Source organism: Desmodus rotundus, chromosome 8 (assembly GCF_022682495.2).
Source record: "Desmodus rotundus isolate HL8 chromosome 8, HLdesRot8A.1, whole genome shotgun sequence".
NCBI lineage: Eukaryota > Metazoa > Chordata > Mammalia > Chiroptera > Phyllostomidae > Desmodus > Desmodus rotundus.
In genome coordinates this window covers 44,553,379-44,560,910 of record NC_071394.1, presented here as the reverse complement: position 1 = coordinate 44,560,910, position 7,532 = coordinate 44,553,379, and the positions used below count along the sequence as shown (strand labels likewise).

At 36.2% G+C, this 7,532-nt stretch overlaps 1 non-coding gene across 1 annotated transcript; it reads left to right on the top strand.

Moving 5' to 3' along the window:
• The first annotated feature begins 6,657 nt into the window (after positions 1–6,657).
• On the top strand, positions 6,658–6,764 carry LOC112315792 (U6 spliceosomal RNA). Its single transcript, XR_002975932.1, has one exon. It is a non-coding gene; the product is annotated as a U6 spliceosomal RNA (small nuclear RNA).
• Positions 6,765–7,532: the final 768 nt, after the last annotated feature.

Here is a 7,532-nt window from a genome sequence, read left to right as displayed (position 1 = left end):
TCTCCCCGCAGAGCCTACCTCTGGAGGGACAGTCAAGGAGGATGTTTCTCCCTTGTTGACAACAGTCCTCAGTGAACATGGCTGGACTGACATGCTCAGATTCTCCTTCTAAAATCACCAGATTTCTCTCTAAGGGTAGAATGAGAGGAGACACAGAATCGGGTTGATTTTTTTTTCCAAATGGAAAGAAACATCTGGATAGATTCATCTTTTAATACTGTCCTTGGAAAAACTGTAGTCTGGTGTGTCCCGTATCAAGGGTTGGGGGGGGGGTCTGAGACTGTATAATTTTTGTTGTGTAATCCAAAGAAAGCCAGCAGGTTTTGCCCTGCATCATACATCTAAAGTCTGTGATAGTCTTCCTGGAGCACCAGTTGGTCAAGATGGTGAAGATACATGTGTCCTCTGTGGCAAAGGGTATCCCGGTGGGTTAGTCACACCTGCCTGAGGTAGTTACGGGAAGGTGACAAAGTATGTGCCACCAATCTTTCATCATAACCCCTGGGCCCTGTGAATTGAGCTCTGTGAAATCAGGAGCCATCCAAGGCGACGGAGTGGGGGGGAATGCATAATCTGGGTTCTAAGTCCTGGTCTTGTGTCTGCTCCCTAAAAGTGTTTTTATTCTGTTGGTCTACAACTCAAAAACACAAAGGTATCCCGTTGCCTCTGCTTCTACCTCTGTACTTGCTTTCATATTCTCTACAGGACTGTTCTGGGCCAGTCCACATGGGCTCTGTCTCCTCTCCCATAGAAACAGATTACCATATTTTGCCATGTGTAATGCACACCCATGTTTTTGGCCCAAAGTTGCAGGAAAAAAAAACTTTTCCCTTTAAATTTTTAATTCAATTATTTTGTTATTTATATTTAGACTTGTTTTTTATATTATAAAGGAATTGTAGCATTTATTTTTGAACATATTATGGTACAAGAAATTTTATGCAACAAATAATTACAAAACACAAGAATGGGTACAAGGTATTTCAGGTTCTACCCATGTATAATAGATATCCTCATTTTTCCTTCAAAAGTTTGGGCAAAAACTCTACCAGCCTCTGCAGAAACTTCCAGCTATTACAAGGCAGAGCATGGTTAGGAATCAAGTAATTTGTGTGCTATCACCGGAATGTTCACGTCCCCTCAGAATTCCTATGTTGAAATCCTAACCCCCAATGGGACAACTTAGGAGGTGGAACCTTTGGACATGATTTGATCATGAGGGTTGAGCCCTCATGAATAGGATTAATGTTGTCACAGGAAAGACTCCACAGAGATCCCTTGTCACTTCCATCGTTGAGGACACAGCAAAAAGACACCAGCTGTGAACAGGAAGAGGACTCCCAGCAGAATGCTCCCATGCTAGAAACTTGATATCAAGACTTTCAGCTCCCTGAACTGTGAGAAATAAATTTCGGTTGTTTTAAACCTTCTAGTCTATGGTATTTTTGTTATAGCACCCCAAATGGACTAAGAAACTGTGAATCCTATAAAGTCGTTGAATACAAGTACACTTTTCTTGGAAAGGGTTCATGGCTTTCATTAGACCTTTCAGAAGATCTGGCCCCAAGAGGTAAACCATCTGTTCATCACAGGCCCTGGCACAGATGATGGACAGATCATAGCCCCAACACAACAGACTCTCCTGAAACACCTTCTTTGTCATAAATACTTCAACCTGGACCACTTTCCCATCTCGAAACAAGTCTAAGATGTCATGTCTCAGGAGGAGCAGAGAGAGAGTTCGGGTGTTCTGATAGCTCAGAGGTGTCCCTTCACCATGCTAGGCTGCAACCCTGGCTTCACTGCTGCAGCAATAGACCTGACCTGCTCAGATTTCTACAAAACCATCAATCCCACGGGCTAGCTTTTGGAAATATCCAGTGACCCTGCTCCCTGAGAATTTCTGAACTCTGCTTTGGTACCAGTCAACCTAGTTAATCACTTTTCCCAATAGGAAACTGGGCAAATTCTCGTGCTGTTGAGTTTCCCCTGGAACTGTAAGTGCTGAAGAGGGAGCAGACACAGAGAGGAACTTTGGCTGAGCTGGGGTCCACCTTGAGTTCATAATACCTTCTACTGAGTCAGAAATGCCTGCTCTGCAAGTGTTTGCTACTGTTCACGGATGCAGTTTTTAAAATAGGGAAGAAAATTAACCGCTTTACCTATTTTGGAACTATGAAAAATTCTCAGACTGCCCTTTACTAGACTACTTTTCCAAATATCTTCTCACAACTCTGTCTGTAGAAGCAGTAACTAAGTTATTGGACAGAGCTTAAATCTGTCTTTTCTAACTTCCGATTTTCCGCTGAGATAGAAGAATTACTGGAAGAACTCCTACTTTATTGTTTTGCACTTCTTTGCAGAGTACAAACTCAAAAATGAAGGAGAATTGTTTAGAGAAACTTAAAAACAAAGAAAAACCCCACTTTCCTAGATCTACAGTTGATGAAGCCCAGACCTGAGGAACTCTCTCTGATTTATCATTTTAAAAAGCACTTAAAGATGTATTATTCCATTTAATTTAAGAGAAATGTTAGAAAAAATGAGGAGGGCATATAAAGTTAAAACAATCAAATTGTTCTCCCAGATTCTCTGAATCTCTGTCCTCTTACTACCTTACATAAAGTTAAATTATAATTTAGAGTCAGCTCTTAGTTTATAAGGAGCATATGCTATCTTTTCCCTCTACTTGTCCTTTGGTTCCTTCTCTGAAGAACTTCACCTCTAGGCTAAATTATTTAGTTGACTATTTATCATTATAAAATTTCCTCAGTGCCTAGGAGTCTCTTACTTATAAATATTCTAGAGGTACTAACGAAGCTTCCTCCAGACTAGGTCAGGAGAAGACACTGGGCTTTTCCCTATTCCTCTCTCATCCACTTCATGAACAAGAGAGAATTACTCCCATCCACTCTCCAGAAAACAAGCCTGATTCTGAAGCCCACTATGATGGAGAGGCAAGGAACTTTGAGTTAAAGGTGGGAGAGACAACCAAATCTTGTCACCAAGCAGAACTGGTAGCCACTGTGGAAGTTTCACTGCACTCAGAATCACCCCCCTCCACACACACACCCCTGGCCACACCCCCACCCCAACTTGGACTCTCAATTTAAGATTGGAAGGTCCTGAGGGAATATCATCTACCCTACATCCTCAGGAATGCATCTAGTAACAACTTTCTCACCCCAAGGAAGCAAGTTGGGCAGTTGAACTTGGAAAGTTTTCAAATCAGAAATCTCTTACTCTAAGCTGAAGTCTCCAAATTCTTATTGAATCGAACTCATAACTTTTCACTTACAGAAGTGACAAATCCTCTTGTCTCAAATCATGTCATTTGAAAAAAAACAATTTGGATTTCTTACTTGGATAGAATAGATAATAACTTAATTTGCTGCAAAGTTTATGTTAGTTTGCTTCATTATGTTAATAATGGCTATTCGCTAGAAATATCAGTATGTTAAACAACTATTCCTCTCTTGTTTTCATTCAAAAAGTTTAGTAAAAAAAAATCAGTGGAGAAATCTACAGTTACACTCAAATAACACACAAAAATTTTTCCAAGTATTTCTTAGCACAAATGTTGATACACTGTACTTAACTAAAAAGAATCCACTTATGAAAATATTTTTAGTGGTCTGTGAAACATCATTCAATTTAGAAGAATCCACTTGTCTGAAATCAAAGTATTCTATTACAGTGCTTAATTTCATTTATATGATTGTTGTGCTGATATTCAAATTAATATTTTTACTTAAAGAAGGAAAAACTCCTCTGAGGTATATAATACATTCTTAAAATTTAATCCCTGTCTTCATATCTGAATGCCATTTCCAGACCCACTTAAAGTAGATAATTACAAAGTAAGTTAGCCATGAGACTTCCTTTTACAAACTGTGTATGTCGTAGTGAGGTTCAATTTTAAATTCCTCTCCAGTGTTACATCTCACAAGTCTTGATTTTGATGCATTTAAAGGTGATGTGATTTTAAAAATGGATGCCAGTAACACAGCTTGACCAATATCTAGCCAAATAAAATTTCCAACCTGGAGTCATTTATAAAGCCTGATAAAATTTTGAAATTGAAATATATGTCCTAAATCTGATCAATGAGAGGAATACTGTAAACATGCTCCGAAGGTGTCAACTTGAACTGACAAACCCTTCCCAGGAAACATTGGGTAGCTCAGTGTGATTCTGGAGCTTCTGTGGTTCTGTGAACTACAGCTCAAGTTCAGCTTGGAAAGGGTCCTTTAGAAACACTCCATTTCCAAGTTGTCTGTAGGAAACAGGGGAAGGATGAATGATCTTGAAGTGGGCTGATTTACCTCCAATATGGGGACCACCATATTCAGAATTCAGACATAGCTGTAGAAAGTTTTCCAAACAACTTATTATTATAACTCCACCATCATGAAGATCTAAAATTGTTAGGTTAAATCAAAGGATAATAACAGATAAAAGCATCAGTTGTACATATCAATTCTTCTAATTTACAAACAAAGAAACAAAAAGTATCTGATTTTGTGGGTCATCGTTGCTTGATATCCATTCTTTAATGGCATACTCAGTGGTTTCTTAATATTTGATAAAGTTACTGTACTTAATGGCAAGATCATGTAGGCACTTAAGTATGCCATGTAAATCTGTCAAAGCTTCTGTGGTTAATGAGCTTTACGGGTAACACAATGATAAACTTTGCACTATTCAATTATATCAGCATCAAAGACGTGATATTGGAAGGACTCATACTTTCAAATCATAGACCCTGAGAACTTTGTGGTCAAAATCGTATCAGCGACTACAAGAGCAGAATAAACAAGCTGTGCTCTGGGATAAATCAGATGCTGAGCATGGAAACACAGTCTTATTTTAGGCTGGGAGCAATGAAATTCTTCTTTTTTTTTCCTGATAGACCCAGTCATAACGTTCCCACTTCTATTGGAACTAGTCAAAATCCTGTTCATTTACCCAACATGATATACAAGTAAATGATCTACTCATATACAGGTGAGACCATGTGTCCAAATGAAGCTTTTTCTTAGCCAGCAAGTATAATAAATTCAGTTTTGTCCTTTATTTGTTTTTGTATTTTTATTAACACTTGTTCCATGAACTGCATTTGTCTGGGCAGACTTTTATGTGCTTGTATTCACCATGTAACAAACAACTTGGAGCACAAAGAAATCTTAGTGATACATGTTGTTCTTAAGCTAGTCTCTTAAACCTCTCTAAATTGTTGCTCAAATATCACAAAGGTTAATAGTCACGAGATTTTTGTCACAACTAAATAAATAAAAAAGAAAGAAGTCCTTAGGAAATAAATTAAAAAGTCTTTAAAATGTTAACTATTATTATAGTATATCAGTGCATCTACTATCTTTTTCTTAAATTTCACCATAGAGCAAAAGAAATGTAATGTTGCAATAATAGGCATTGAGAAACACTTATGAATTTAAAAATGCTTCCTTGTCACTTTTGAAGTAGATGCTATTTTTTCAGACTCTGAAATTCATGAAATTGAAAGAAGGAAATAGCAAAAAAGCATAACCTTTGTAAACTATTAATTTAAAAAAAATTTCTTTGTCTACATTACCTGCCCACATCATACTGAATGTTGGAGCAGTTATACAAATATGTATAAAAGACATCACCTAATCTCAAATAACATACATTTATTTAAGCTAAGACCAATGAATACCAAATAATTAAGAATAATGTAATACTAAATGATCCAGACTAAAATGCAATGTGAGTTCAAATAAACATTCTAAATGAAATATTAGCATTACTTGACAACAAGAATTTCTTTTAAAACAGGGGAATTGTAGTAAGAAAGAAACCCACCAGATTAAAAGAAATAAGTTCTAAATCAGACTGAAGATGTTAAAGCAAAAATGATTCTGAAATTTATTTATATTCTATAGGAAATTACACTCTCATAGTTCATTTTATAATTATTTTGTCTCTAAAAATTTTTACTATATCTAATGTATCTTTGGGAAGAATATCTTACTGACCTGATGAATAGAAGTCTGATTCAATAAGTAAAAAACATTAGAGGTTAACAGTATGACATAACCATCATCTAGTGGATTAGTTTCAATAGCATTGGAGTTTCTCAAAACTTAACAATCATCTGTGAAAAGAAATTATAGATGCCATGGCCTCTAATCACTTATAGCAATAAACATTCTCAGGTTACAAGTTAGAGGAAAATATGTTTTATTTAATTAATATAATTAGAAAGCTTTGCAAGTACATATATTTCTTAAATATACATGGAGAATTTATAAATGTTGACCTTCAGCATCACAAGACCTATGGTTTGGATTTCTAATGGAAGGAAAACAAAAATTTAAAAACTTACAAGTGTACTTAGAAAATTTAAATTATATTCTTAACTAATTAGTTTAAATTATGTATTATAAGGGGAATTAGAATATATCTAGAAATGAAAGAAAATATATGTATTGAAATTTGGATATAGCTTAGATAGTACTTAAGGAGGAATTCATAGCCTTAAATTTTTATCTCAGAAAAGAAGAAACATTGAAATTTAATAAGCTAATTGTCAAATTTGAACATTATAGAAAAAAACAAATGGAATTATTCTAAAGAAAATAAAAGTAATGAAATGATTAAAAAAGGCAATAATTGGTGCTTGCTTTGGCAGCACATATACTAAAATTGGAACAATACAGAGAAGATAAGCATGGACCCTGTGTAAGGATGACGTGCAAATTCTTGAAGTGTTCTGTATATTTGAGCTGGAGGATAATATGAAACATAATAATATCCGTATAATAGGGAGACTAGAAGGAGAAGAAGAGGAGCAAGGGATAGAAAACCTGTATGAAAAAGTAATGACAAAAACATCCCAAACATGATGAGAGAAAAAGTCACACAAATCCAAGAAGCACAGAGAGTCCCAATCAATTGAACCCAAAGAGACCCACCCTACGACATATCATAATTAAAATGGCAAAATTCAAAGACAGAGAATCTTAAAGTCAGCAAGGGAGAAATAGGAAGTAACACACATGGGAGCCCCAATAAGGCTAGCAACTGACATCTCAATAGAAACATTACAAGCCAGAAGAGAATGGCAAGAAATATTCCAAGTAATAGAAACCAAGGGCCTGTAATAGAGACTACTCTATCCAGCAAGGCTCTCAATTAAAATGGAAGGCCAAATAAGGAGTTTCCCAGACAAAAGAAGGCTAGAAGAATACACCTCCACCAAACCAGCTCTGCAAGACATGATAAAGGGACTGCTTTAAGATGAAGAAAGAGAGTGAGAGAGAGAACAACAGTTACAAAGGGGAAAAATGGCAAAGAATAAGTACCTATCTAATAACCTTAAATGTAAATGGATTAAATGCTCCAATCAAAAAGCATAGGGTGCTGAATGGATTAGAAAACATGACCTGCATATATGCTGCCTAGAAGAGACCCACCTCAGAACAAAAGACCTACACAGCCTGAAAGTACAGGGCTGGAAAAAATGTTCCAGGCAAATGGACAGGCAAAAA